The sequence below is a fragment of the Ischnura elegans genome, chromosome 3 (genome assembly GCF_921293095.1).
Source record: "Ischnura elegans chromosome 3, ioIscEleg1.1, whole genome shotgun sequence".
In the NCBI taxonomy this organism is placed as follows: domain Eukaryota; kingdom Metazoa; phylum Arthropoda; class Insecta; order Odonata; family Coenagrionidae; genus Ischnura; species Ischnura elegans.
In genome coordinates this window covers 46,824,058-46,838,297 of record NC_060248.1, presented here as the reverse complement: position 1 = coordinate 46,838,297, position 14,240 = coordinate 46,824,058, and positions in this window count along the sequence as shown.

Genomic DNA, 14,240 nt, shown 5'->3' with positions numbered 1-14,240 from the left:
ACAAAAATCCACCTTTCCACACCAGATTCCTTCTCCGACACAATTCGGCTGACCTTTTCTTATAATGGCAGTGATTTATTTTTGTCGGCAGGGTTGTCAATGCCACAGGAATTATGGGTTACATTAATGTCTATATCATGCCTTCGATAATAATTGTACTCTCTCAGGCGTGAGTTGCATCATTATGTCGTTTTGCTGCGCACAGTGCTTGTATTTTGCGTAAGATAGACTGGAAACAATACCAGACTTTGGTGCCTTGTTTCCAAAATGAATGACTATTCAAATTGAATTGAAAGATTCTTTCGTTTATGGAGAACTTAAAACTAAAATACTAATATGGAGTGCAAATTTTATTGCTAAACACTGGGCAATCTTTTCACTTGTAAAGAGAATGTTTTCCTAAAATAATTCAATTATTAGTACACATTTTAGGGATTCTGCAATTTTAATTTAAACTATTTGTCTATACTATTTTATTATTTTCTACCACTGACTGATTATACTGTCACATTAATCTCTTTTTTCGAGTAAAAACCCCTTATTTGTCGTATTATGTAACTGCTGGGTTTTAATATAGGTTTGTTCGTCATAAATTGTTAATTCAGCCAGTAAAAAAATTAAAATATGGCATTAACAGATCAGGCTTGATCCCGAATATTTCTGTGATCTCTCTAGTAGAAAAAGGCTCAGGTTAATAGGGTCTAAAATTTTTTCTTAGAATAATCTAAATCTTTCTCTAGGAAATTTTTGTGCTCAATTAACCTTTTTTACATTGAGTACTATAAGTTGGTACAAGTATTTATTACTTAAGAAGAAACTGTTCTTATCATTCAAATGTTTCTATAAAAAGTCTATCTCCCGCTATTCATACATTCTTTTCACGAGAAATATCATGGTTTAAATATTCATCAGGTTATGTAGATGTACATATATTCGTGGAGTATTCGGAAATCTTGCGAATGCCATCCTATACTTGCATTGTGAATCCTATTTGGGGGCTTACGTACCTTTTTCAACTCATCTCTCCTCTACACATGTCTGTGAATGTAGTAATTTTCACGGTAACCGGATCGAGCCGCAGCGTTATTTAGTGGCGCACCACATTGCCACCCAAGTGACTCCGACCCATATTCCCTCAGCTCCGCGGCGTCAACCCTTCGAATGCGTCACTCGGCCGTAACGCCTCACCTTGCCCCGTCCACATGCCGGGGCACGCGCGGGGTTGTCGCATGGGCTGGGGAGGGGTCGAAGTTGCGGGCGCAGCACTGGGGTTGACGGCAAAGGTCAGGGAGAGGGAGGAGGTGTGGACACCACGGTCGGGGGTAGAAGAAGCATTTCCACGGCCAGCTGTGTCTGGCGCCTCTCCGCACTTGCATTTTCCCCGCTGCCGTCCACCTGACGCAATCCCAATTCTCCGTCCTCCTCACTCTCTTCCCCTATTTATCTCTATTATCTCACATCAGGTATGATGTAAGACTATAGAATAGCGAAATGGATTCGCAGAGGAAACAATTTACTGAAAGTATTTATCATTCTAGAACAGTAATCGGCAAATTTGCTATCCGGCCCGCGGGGCGATCCGGAACTTGGAATGTGGCCCTCGTGGCCTAGTAAATTGGAGTCCCCTGTTCTAGATTAGTAAATAATATGACTGACGATTTAGGAATTAACTTTGTGAAAACATTTTCAATATGAAAAATGAATGAATATATTATTGAACATAACGTAGTTTATTCTGTCATTTTCCGCCAATGCTGTTTGACTTAGAAATGAACGTTCGGATCTGATGAGACACCGGGATTTTTTAAAATTTGAATATTAATAATTGATATTTAAACGGCCAGTGACGTTTGAAGAAAGAACAGAATAACATGAAGAAATGTATATTTCCGAAGAATATTTTGCAACATATAGGGGATAAATTTGACATAAGACATACATTCTTCCCAACCCTTTGTTGGAGCAGTGTGGAAAAATTCTTTAGGGCAAGTAACATCCACCGAAGCTTCTTTTGATTTTTTTCCATTGGATAGTGTAAAGAAAGATAACAGTGGCTAGATAGGGAGATAGACGTGATAATTTGGGAAAACAGTTTGCCAGCAAGTAGGTAGCTACTTATCACATTTTTTACCTTTCCATCTATAATAGAACTATACTTGTCGCATATTCTGTGTTTGAAGCCAGCAAAATAGGGAGGGGTGCGAGGAAAAGATAAATTATGATATTATTTCTTTACTTTCTGTGGTCAACAATTCTGAGAATGATTTGATACAGCTCTCCTCTCAGTTCTCGAATCAGCTAATTTTTCACTCCTACGTATTCTTTATTTCATATCGTCAGCCAAACATGAGGTCGCGGGTTCGAGTCCCGCCTGGGTAACTTTCCCTTATCCAGGGCATGGTTGTTCGTGTACGTTTCATTGTTGAATTTCTTGAATACCCCGATTTAAAATGGCCTATGAGAGCTGTATTCGGAGGTTTGGGAATAAAATAAAATAAAATAAAATCATTATCTTTGCTATATTCCACTCACTCATAAATACCTCAAGTGAAGTCATGACCATTTTTAGGGATTTAGAATATCATCAGTGCGATTTTCCTGTAGAATTTCGGCATTGCGAAATAAAATGACACAGAAGGCATTACGAGATTTTACTATCACCTTCTTGTTAACTGTGATTTCAAGAATTTGGAACACATAATACCAAACTTATTTATTTATTGCCATAAATTTGACAAACATTTATTTATTATACACAATATGAAAGAAAATTCCAGTAAACAAGAATATGATAGTGAAACCCTGTATTGCCTTCTGATTGACTTTCCTGTATCATATTACAATGCTGTAATGCTACTGGGAAATCACGCGGCCGAGATACTTAATCCATTTTACGAAAAGGGGGAAGAAAAATTTTGACTTCGCCTACTTCTCCTATTTATTGATCATGGGAACTGCAAAACACTTCTCTCCAATTTTTTCGGTGAGAAAATGAGCATGAAATCACTTAGATATTTTTGAGAGAGTGGAAGTAAAAGTAGTTTTTATAGGAGCATGTTTTGAGAAAAATATTAACACCACAACTTCCGTATTTCTCCACCGTCATGAATAATTCATATGGATATTGTAAGTGTTATCAATCTCATTCTGTTGTCAGTTTGTGCTTACTGCAAGGAAAATAATATTCACTCGTTTCTTTCCAGACTTAGCGATTCGCCTATCGCGATTTCGCCGTATGACTTTGTTGCAGGGAAATACCCTAATCATGTCATAGTGCTACTATGATAAGACCACGGTATACAATGCCATGGTTTACAACTGTAGAAAAATTTGTATGATGCAACTGATAGTTTTATTGTGAGTCTGTTTCATAGAATACGATTAAAGTATGGAAATTGATGATGTACCACGTTAATAACTAATGAAACAATAATTAATATTTACGAGAGTAACACGTCAGTGTTATGGTATTTTGCCTTTTTGATAAATTATTTTCATCTCCCTGGCTTATTATTTATGAAAGTACTCGAGAAATTTTAGCTTGCTTCCAATTATTGATCAAAAGCTCAGTATCGAAGGCTGCGTTCGTTACCTCACATTTATAGTTATCATGCGGTCAATACTTCATCACAAACAAGATGTGAATGGAAATCAGGAAACGTTGAAATAATTTCAATGCAAAATTATGATGAAATGGAAATCATCTTTTGCCAATGTGGGCCTATTGGACGTAACTACAGAGATAAACAGATTGATACCAAATTTCAATTTCCGAGGCTTCAGAAACAATGCGATTTCTGTTGATAGATCCGATTAGGATATGACGTTGATAGATCTGCTCCATAGTTTATGTCTCTCGCTTTACCGAACGTCTATAAATTCATATTTGCCCAGCATCAGAATCGTGTTTATCCTGTTATATAATGTGAATCAATATCATCGCAAATCCTTCGCATGCCACTCTGTCGATTAAAATACCCCTGGAAGCAAAATCAAGATTTTCCGCATGCCGAATCCGCACAGGTCTCACTTCTCATTTTGTTCTCTCCATCTTTTCAATTTTCCTCTTATCTCCACCTAAAGATGTGTTGCATTTCTAAGCCCCGATTCCTTACACTTACAATGGATCTGGGTATGTTTTGGGATTGATATTGCGAAGCGTTCCGTGAATTCCTCATCTTCCTGAAATTCTCACGATTCCGTCCTATATCGTGTCGCTTGTTTGATCGCTTCAATGCAGTCCTAAGGCACCGGGCTGTCTGTCTCGTGCGAGGTGGTGGTTTGAAGTTGAAAATTGAGAAATGGAAACGGTTACTGGCAGCCAGATGATAATTCAATCGTAAAATGTGTGAAAATAATTATTTAAGTATTCGATTCGTGTAATTACTCCTTGTAGTAGGTGGGCGTTAATACAAAGTTTTTATGAAGAATCTGCAATATTTCAGGAGGTTGTAGGGGAGACAATTTTAAGCATATTTTTTCATTTACTTGGGGTCGCAGCTCCTTAGTTACCGAGATATGTCAACGCAAACATTTTTTCGGGTGCACTTTGCACTTACCATGAAAACGGTTTTCTTGGATATCAAGTTTTTTCAACATTTCATTAAATACGTTGAACATTTTGTATGAGTTACTTTTAACTATATTTTTTCTCCATGGAAGTTTTATTGAAACACGACTATGGTTTCGACGGTTTATGTAATCTTCGGGTGAGGACTACATTGGTGCATTACCAACCTTAAATGCTCTGGTGAAGGGTACATTAGAAACCACCAACTTTTAATCCTCTGGATTTTGAAGGACATTTAATAATTAAGGTCTGATGAAAATTTGCGATTAAAATTGTCTGAAACTATTAGCATTTGGGCTGAATTAAACAAGAGCTTTGAGCAAGTATCAACTATGCGATTTCGCAATCTCACCCATTTGAAATTACCTTTTTCAGACAATTATAATCATACATTTTCGTTCAACCTCAATTATTTAACGTCCTTAAAAATCCACATTACTGAATAAAAAGTCGAAAAGGCTGGATACTCAAGAAAAACCGTTCTCATGGTAATTGCAAAGTGCACTCAAAAATATGTTTGCGTTGCCATAGCTAAGCAGCTAAAAAGTTAGGAACCTATGTAAATGGACAAAATATGCTTAAAATTGCCTACCAATATGCCTACCATCTCCAGAAGTATTGCAGATTACTCCTGAAACACTCTGCATATTGTGAAATACTGAGGTGCTTCGAATGGAGATGAATTTCGTTTATTTTCAGTGATATACCTCAAATTTTAAAATTTATTGCCTACTTTGTGAAAGGAAAAGTAGCTCACGTATCAAATGATTTTTGAGTAACCATTATTAATATATACAATATTTTATGGCAAAGTTTATAATAAACTAGAATTTTAACGGGTCGATGAGGTACCATTTAAAATTAATAGAATGAAAAATGTAAAGCAACTGAGTGAAAGAATAAGTTTCTATGCTGAAAAACACGAAGCACATTGAATGTATTAGTGAATGTTTGAGGCACTTCAAGGTGAGATGTTCGTGTAGCATTTTTAATATGTGACACCACTTTTCGTCTTTCAAATTTTCTGCTTCGATCTTATGATAGCCGAATTGGACATGATTTTGATTCATAATTTGGAGCACATTTCAGCTTTTTTTGAACGCAAAATATATATATTGACTCTCCCCAATTCCATTTCATATTAAATGTCGATTTTTAACTCTGCCGTTGAATTTTTTTGACAAATTTCTGGGATAGCTGCATTATCTTTCATGCCGCTATCCATCGGAAGCTTTTATATTTGAGAGAACTGTTCTCCTTGAGTCTTGTGATTGAGTCCAGATTAATAACATACATCCCGCTGTACGCATAATTGTAAAGCTTTTCGAATTAATACTGAAGGCTTTGAATAGTTAACAGAAAATTCCTTTGTAATGATTATGTTATAGTAGAGATGATCTGTTCATGAGTACATGCCGAAGGCTTAATCCGCTCGTTATTAGTGGAAATTTTAGTCTAACTAGAAAGGGCTTGAGTAAGTACCTGTTTCTCTCGTAAAGCAAGAGTAATATATTGTACCTGGCCGTTGAAATTCTGTGGAAATAATTATTTTAGCACAACTGCCAAAGCCAAAGAGAAACCTAGGATTGCTGAATATTAAGTTGCTGAAAGGGAGTAAGGGAAAAAGGCTAAAGCAAGAATTTCCAAATGGATAACTATCTCTCGTCGTTTCCTCTCGAATAGCAAAATAGAAAGTGGCGGCTTGAGTTCCTTTTTCTAAGAAAAAGATGTTTACATTTATTGAAACTTTATTTTCTCCATGGCTTTCTCTCGTGTATTGTCATTCTTCATTCACTTTTCATTACCGTTACGGAGTAAAATTGAAAATTGTAAGATCCTTTCTTTATTAATTCCGTACGATTTTCATGAGTTAACTAATTCTTAAACTATTAATTACTTTTCAATGCTATTAACAGCAGCTATTGTTGTATTTTCCATGGCTTAATAAACTAGAAATTGTAGGAAGCATACATTTTATACAAGTTGTTGGAAGCATACTAGTCCTCGCCTGCCAAACCGAAGGTCGCGGGTTCGAGTCTCGCCTGGGTATTTCGCCCCTATCCATGGTATGGGTGTTTGTGATTGTCCGAAAATGTTGTTAGCTAAATTACCACGTCGTAAAGGCGATAAATTCGCTTTTTTTGGGGCGTTGAATATAAAAAAATAGATACAAAAATATATAAGTTCATAAATAAATACATTTATAATTAATTTAATGAATAATTACATAAATAAATGCACATATCACAAATGAATACATTAACACCGACATAAATACATAAAAAATACATAATTAGGTGCACGTATAAACAAACAGAGGAACAAACAAATAAATAATCGAAGTAAAATAAATACATGTATGTACTAAAAAGTTTTATATAATCATAAATGTTAAAATAAATGGAGTTCTCCCTAAAGATATCGAAACGAAATCACGTGTTCCGTAGTTTTAAATTGTAGTCTTGTTAAAAAAAATCAGTGGACGGCGGTGTGATGCAATAATTCCATTCTGGCAACCATTATTTAGCTCCGTTTCTTCTTTTTGCTGCTGCTGCCGATGTATGGAACTCTCTGAATGCTCGAGTGAGTGACGGAAAGGTGTCGGGGAGGGGTGCAGGTGGAAGGCGGGGCACGGCATTGTAAAGCTCCGAATCATATCTTTCGTAGGATTTCGCAAATGCTCGCGAGTTTCCTATTCGTCGCATTTCCCTTCCATTGTGTTGCCGAAAAATGTCTGATTCCTTTGCAACTCAATTTCAATTTCCTACTTGGGGAACTTCGCGCGTTGCATTCCGATACGTCACAGCAATGCGCACTCCGTCTCACAAACAAGTCGCACGCCATTGGACCACCTCGGTGCGCGGCGCTGCGACGAATTCTTTGACACACGAACGACTTTCGGAATATAGCAATTTTTTTCCGAACACGGGTTTGATTTTAGGACGCCCAAGTGGTATTTTATGTAGCACTCATGGGAGAAATATCTTCCGAATTTTCATGTATGAACGCATAATTGACCTATGTTCCTGCGCGTTCCTTTTAGTTTTTACGTTTTATCTGAACATATTTATTTAAGAGGAAAAACATAGAATCATAGCAAGAATTTAATTAGTACCCGCTCAAATTTGGATAATACCTCTCATATAAAATCTCAAGTGAACTCAATTTGGTGTGTTGCATCTCAACGCGTGTAAAATGTTTCGTTGACTGCTCTCATTTTTTGGTATGTAATTTTTGAGCGAATAATTTGTATTTTATTATTTTTCACAAGCAATACTCTTAAATAAATACTAGTACATATAAAAAAATAAGGAACTATTGAAATGTTCACTCAAGGGAAGTGGAAGAAAATTGGAATCGTAGGATTGCCTGAATAGTTTTTTCTAATGAATAGTATTTGCAGTTGACATACTTTAATGAAAATTGGACAGGCTAACGTAAGCAGCAAATCTGAAATAATCAAATCCTGCAGGAAGTTTGGAATAAAGTTCTAGTCGAGGTTTATTTTATGTGATAATGTTTTTTTTAGTCCTTGTAGGCTTTCAGAATTTGCATCTTTTGAGTTTATTTGGAAATTTTATCGATAAACTTACAAGTTTTTAGGGAGAGAAAGTTGATCGATTGTAAGTGAAGAAGTTATTTTGTGCGATGGGCAATATAATGCGTGAAAACGAGAGGGATATGTTTCGGATTCGAAATCGAAAGTCTGATTAATTTAAGGCATTGCTTTACTTTTCCTAAATTTGGTGTTTTAAAAGGTCACATGATTGTATAGTTACCGTTATTTTTGTTATTTCATTGACTTTTAAAATATTTCTTGAAGTAATGTAGTCTTTGACCCTCAAAATATCTATTCTCAATTAATTATATATCTTAATATTTATTTGCTTCGGATTGATTTTCTTATATTTATTAACCGTATTCGTGACGTGTATCCCCCGGAATAAATGTGCTCTTTCATTGGCTACCAATTATGACTGAAATTATTTTGTATCTTCACTGAATTTCGATTTGTCTGCTAAAGGAATACCTGTGCTTGTTTTGACTATTGCAATAATGGAATTTACTTTCTATTATTACATTAAAAGGCCATCGACCTATATTTGCCCGCGAGGCTAGTATTAATGTAATTCTATCTTTGTAAGGTCAGCTTTTACCGATTTTGCTTGGGGTAGTCATCTTTGTGAGAATATTTGCTGTAAATTCTGTATTTATTGAACTCCATTAGTTTTTTGAAGTAAATCATAGTTCTGTTATTTTATCTTCTCTTTACTTTGAAAGGAATAATTTTAAAGTTCATATAATCAAGTATGAAAAGTTTGACCTTTTGATTGAGAAGTATAGAGAGCTCAGTGTCTTAATATTATTTTATCGCTCAACACACCCTTAGTATGCCAGTTTTAAATCTAAAGGTCTCAAATAAATAAATTGAGCAGATTTAATCTTATCATTAATACCGATTGTATAATTATTGACGGTCGGAAGTTTGTTTAGAACAAACTTTGGAGAATAAGAGACTTTTGGGGACTTAATAATACCCATGAGATCTGTACTCAATGAACCCACTTGGAGTTACGCAGCTAAAATTGAAAACACTATGAACGTAGGAAATTGTGAACATATGTATTTTGTTTGCTGTAACCGGTTTCAAACATTTCCGGTTATCATTCCCTTCTGTATTTTATTATGAGGATACTTGAGAAAATTTAGGTTTATTGAGGGTAATAATATAAAATTTTGCTGTTATATTATATTTGGTTCTTGAGCAGGGGCGGATCGAGGATTTTCTTGCTAAAGGTCTGGACGTTTTGAACATTAGCTTGGGGATCAGGATAGGGTAGTACCCAGCCTTATTATCATAGCGATGGTTGACTAAATGGCGTGGGGTTTGCCCACCGCGCCTCATTGCTGCATCAGCCCATCGTCGTGAGAATGCTTGTTGTACAGGTACATTGTTAAAAAATTTGATGTAACATTCGCCTGTATAAGACGCACTGAAATAGTCTTTTTCAAATCTATTTATTGAAAAATTTCGACGAGATAATGGAATATAAACTTGTGAATTTCACTATTTCATTTTCTTTTTAACCGGCTTCCAGCTAACCGCTAGGCCATCAATAAGTGCAAGAATTTGAATATTAAGTTTATGCAAGTGTGTGCAATCAGGAAACAAGAAGAGAAGGGGTGGAAATGTGAGGGTTGATCGCGAAAAAGGGATTACAATACCATTTGAATTCAAATAACGTGTGGGTGTTCCGAAAAAAATTGTTAAGAATATGATGCCCTTATTCACACGCTCAAGACTGAGTCCGTTTTATAAAATGGCATCCCGGTTCGAGGGAAATAGTGCTATGAATTATTTGGTTAAATATCGAAAGCGTCAACTTCGTAACTGAGGGGCTGTTTTTTATCAATCATGCTGGGGTGAAAATGTTGAAGTTCTAAATGTCCAATAAAAACAGGTAGCCCACTGAAATAAGTTTAAGAGACATTTGCTGAATCCTCCGGATATTCATGTCTACCGTTCATGTTTACCGTTTTGCTGTCAAATAAAATATTTTACGGTTCCTCAATCTTTCAATTTTTAACCTGATTTTGTCCGGTATTTTACCCATGTGGCTAAATTTTTCGGTAAATGGTGTAAAATAATTATATCATTTTTCTAAAATAAATTATTTTTAGTAGACAATTTGGAAATTTTTTCGAACATCGAAAGAGGTTTTTAATATTTGAGGATTTGCCTTTGTATTTTTATGCTTCAATTATGCGATTATTAATAAATATTTTGTTTATATTTGATTATGCTTATTAATGTTTATTTTTTTTAATTATGCCTTTAGCGATTCAGAGTGGGATTAAACGTTGAACTGATTCGCTTTGAGGCTGAATGGTATTTCGACGGTGATAGTGTATGCTTGGGTAACAGGGAAAAGGCGGGAGGTAGGGTTAGTTATCTGGGATAATTACAGGAAATTTCAGCCGTGAGAAAGTGTTCTCTAATTACAAAAATTAACATTCGTATAACCGTAGGTGGATATAGTGGCGGTATGGGGGCACGTGCCCCCCCAGACGCTTGAAATATATAGGCAAGATTTTAATACGTTCATCATTGTGTTCATTTAATTTTATGTATTATGGAGCCTCAATCATTTTATTCAATATGAATAACTTTCATATCAAAATAAAGAGAATATTGTGTACACTGATAGTTGTATTTATTTTTTAATCTGAAATATGAGAAGACCTATCAGAACCTTGTGCCCCCCAGAAAAAACCCTGGATGCGCCCATGCGTATAACTGTTTATTAAGCCATGAGTGAGGAATAATTCATAGAAGATAAGGTTTTCAGAGGTAGCCATTGGGTATGGTGGATTCCTGTTAGAATGGCATGGAATGGTATTTGGAGGAGTCGACCGACAGTTGAGGTCATTTGCGCCATGAGGGAAGGCTGGAAAAAGAAGGGTGAAAAGAAACTCCAGTTAGAAAGGCCCTTCTTATTCTTTGAGCTTGGAGGTGAGCGTTTATGCTCCAGACACTGCCAGCTGAGCGGATTCGTATTGCTGGGCTGATAGATGAGCGGATTTAATTCGGTGGGCGATTGTTGAGCGTTTTTTCAGTGGAGGTATCGTAATAGTATCCTACCTATGAAGTTAGTGTAGTATGCCTTATTCTGAATTGAAGAGACAGGTGCTTGAAGAAAAGGGATTTTCCCAGAATGCTTTTCAAGTACTCCATGGAAATCTACCTTAATAGGTAGGATACTTGAGTACTTCCATGAAGTACTTGAAAAGCATTCTGGGAAAATCCCTTTTCTTCAAGCACCTGTCTCTTCAATTCAGAATAAGGCATACTACCTTTCATCCTATCTAAAAATGCTATTCTTTTCCTTCCTCTTCCTCGTTTTCCCAACATTCTACCCACTAACACTGTTTACAACATCCCCTCCCTGATAAGTACTCGCTCCATCCATACTTTCTGTCTCCTATATATCTCATCTATAAGCTGCCTCTCTTCACCCACCATGTCCAGCACTTCTTCATTCCTCAGGCAAATAAATTTATTTCAGTTATTCTTTCATTTAATGCTATCATTTACTGCTTAAGTTAAGTGTATTAAATATTATAGAGTTTTAAAACTCCGCAATTAATTCTCTAGTACCCTCTATATCTAAACCAAATTGAAGACTATTCGGAAGTTTGGGATAAGGATAATAAATACTTCAATCGGACCACGTGTCTTTGGTATTTCACCTTCATTCGCATGATGGATGAATTTTATAGAAATAAAATCTTATTTAGTATGGTTATTTTCCCTTAACTTTTCATGTAATCCCCCAGTAGGAACTTGTCGATATTTATAGTCTCTCTTTATCGCTGCTTAAGTGGTCAATGTATACTATTCTGTGTAGTGTATCATTTTTATCGTTTGTAAATCAGCCAGAAGACGAGTTACTTTTTTTTAGATATGAGAATCTTTTCTAAAACGTACTTTCCTTAGTTTTTTTCTTTGGCTTTTCTTTTCTTTAGGACGCAAAAACCAACCTGGACCCAGAATTCTTTAGTGTCCGTTCGATGGGATCAGATTACATATCAGCCCGAAAATTTTGTGGTTTTAACGACCACGCCAAGGTGGACACCACCGAAGTGGTGATTGCAGATTAAGAGAAAGTATTCATTAAGAGTAGGTCATTGGGTAACTAATGGTAAATATTACGTCATTGGTTGAAAGTAGTGGCTGAAATCCTTAAGCTGATTTAGGGAACCCTTTAGGAATTAAAATCTAATCACATGGAATATTATCACAGACATTTCGACAGCCAAGTCTTTGTTTAACTCCTGGCTGAAATAAATCCTATTCAGGATGACAGTTGTGATCGAAAGCATGGCACTGACCAACACCATAAACCGGACAGAAAACTATTCTCGCTCTTCGGAGAATGCATTCTCTGGGGAATAGTAGGCGCACTTGTCTCGTCACGCCTGATTACATCTCAGCTGGAGAGCAAGTGGTGGAAGAATTGGACGATAGTACTAGGCGGACGGAAAATGAATGAGACTGTGTGTTCTCGAAAGGCCGTGTCTGCGGTGCTCTCTTAATGGTGGGGGAGGGTGAGACGCCAGAGCATGGAAGGGGACGGGGGAAAAAATTGGAGGATGAGAGGAAGGGCGAATGCGGAGTAGGACAAAGGAATGTGATCGAAACGTTTTCGGTGACATCTTTCCCAATTTTTTCCCCTCTTTCTGCTCCCCCCACCCACTCTCATACATCTCCCCCTCCCGCCTTTCACCCTCCTTGCCAACCTGCCCCCCTCCCTTCTTCTACGTCATTCCTCCCAGTAGGTCCCCCCTCCCCTCATTTCCCATTTTCCTCCTCCGCCCCCTTACACTTTTTTTCCTCCCTCTCCACCCAATCCTTCGCATTCTCTCCGCAACGCCCCGCTTTATTCCTCGCTGCGAATTCCTTCCTGCTCGGCTCACAACCTCACCCTCCCCTCCATCCTACCCAGACCGCGAGCAAGAGAGAGAGAGAGAGAGAGAGAGGGCGAATTGAATCTGTACGAATGTTGATAAAAGATTATCGAATGCTCCAGTCAAACGGAGCAGAACGGAGTAGGATATTGGAATTGAAGTGATTGAAGTGGGGTGGTTCCGTTACGGGGTGGAGATTTCTGTTTGGGGGAAGGGGTTTGGTGGGGTGACTGGTGGGAGGATTGCTTGTGTGTGTATATGTGGGTATGTATGTGGAGGAAGGCAGAGTTCGCGGAATGGGGATGGATTTGAAGCGATAGCCGAGATGGGGTTGGGAAAGAATAAGAGATGGGAATATTGGAGGGGGTATGGAGGTTGTGATTCGGGGTGGGGTGGAAAACAGTCGTCTGCCAGCTCAAAAGGGGTTTAAAAGGGAAGACTCTCAGCATTCGTGGTTAAATATCTTTGTTGCCAATCGCTGGGTCGAGGACGCAAGATTAACTTTTATCGTCTTATTCCTTCCTTATTATTGAGAGAGAGAGAGAGAGAGAGAGAGAGACGAAATGATAAGGGAAGTAGAAGGGTCGACGGAAGTATCTTGGGTCAATGATTTTCTCGTATTTTTTATCCAAAAATGGGGAAGAGAGGGACTCGGAGGGGTACGAGGTCGATTCTCTCTTTTTTTTCTCATATTTATATCCTTAATTTAGAGGGGTAATCTAATCAATTTCAATTGAAGGGACGTAATTTTGATGTATATTTTTTTCCTCTACCAATCGACTCGCATGTAACTTTTACGACGCTCTGTTGACGGCATACAATTTCTGCGTTGAAAATGGTGGGGGCTAAAACCATGTCAACTTGTCGTTAATTTTGATAGGTAATTTAGTAAGTAGGTACCAATTGAAGAAATGTTAATTTAATCAAGCTTTTTATTCTTAAACGAATTGGTCCTCATATAATGTTTACTATCATGCTTTTAATGGAAAAAATACTGTATTCAAAGAAGTACTATTGATGAAAAACATATCAAATGGTCGTTGTGATGACATGGCAAAATGAACGTTTTGTGAAGATGATTACTATCACGTAGGCCATTTCACATTCTATTATATTTCCTTTTTTGTTCGTCTCCCATCATTAATGATTAATATTTATTTTGCTTGTCTCGGTTAATTAGGAGGATATGCTAGTCACTATC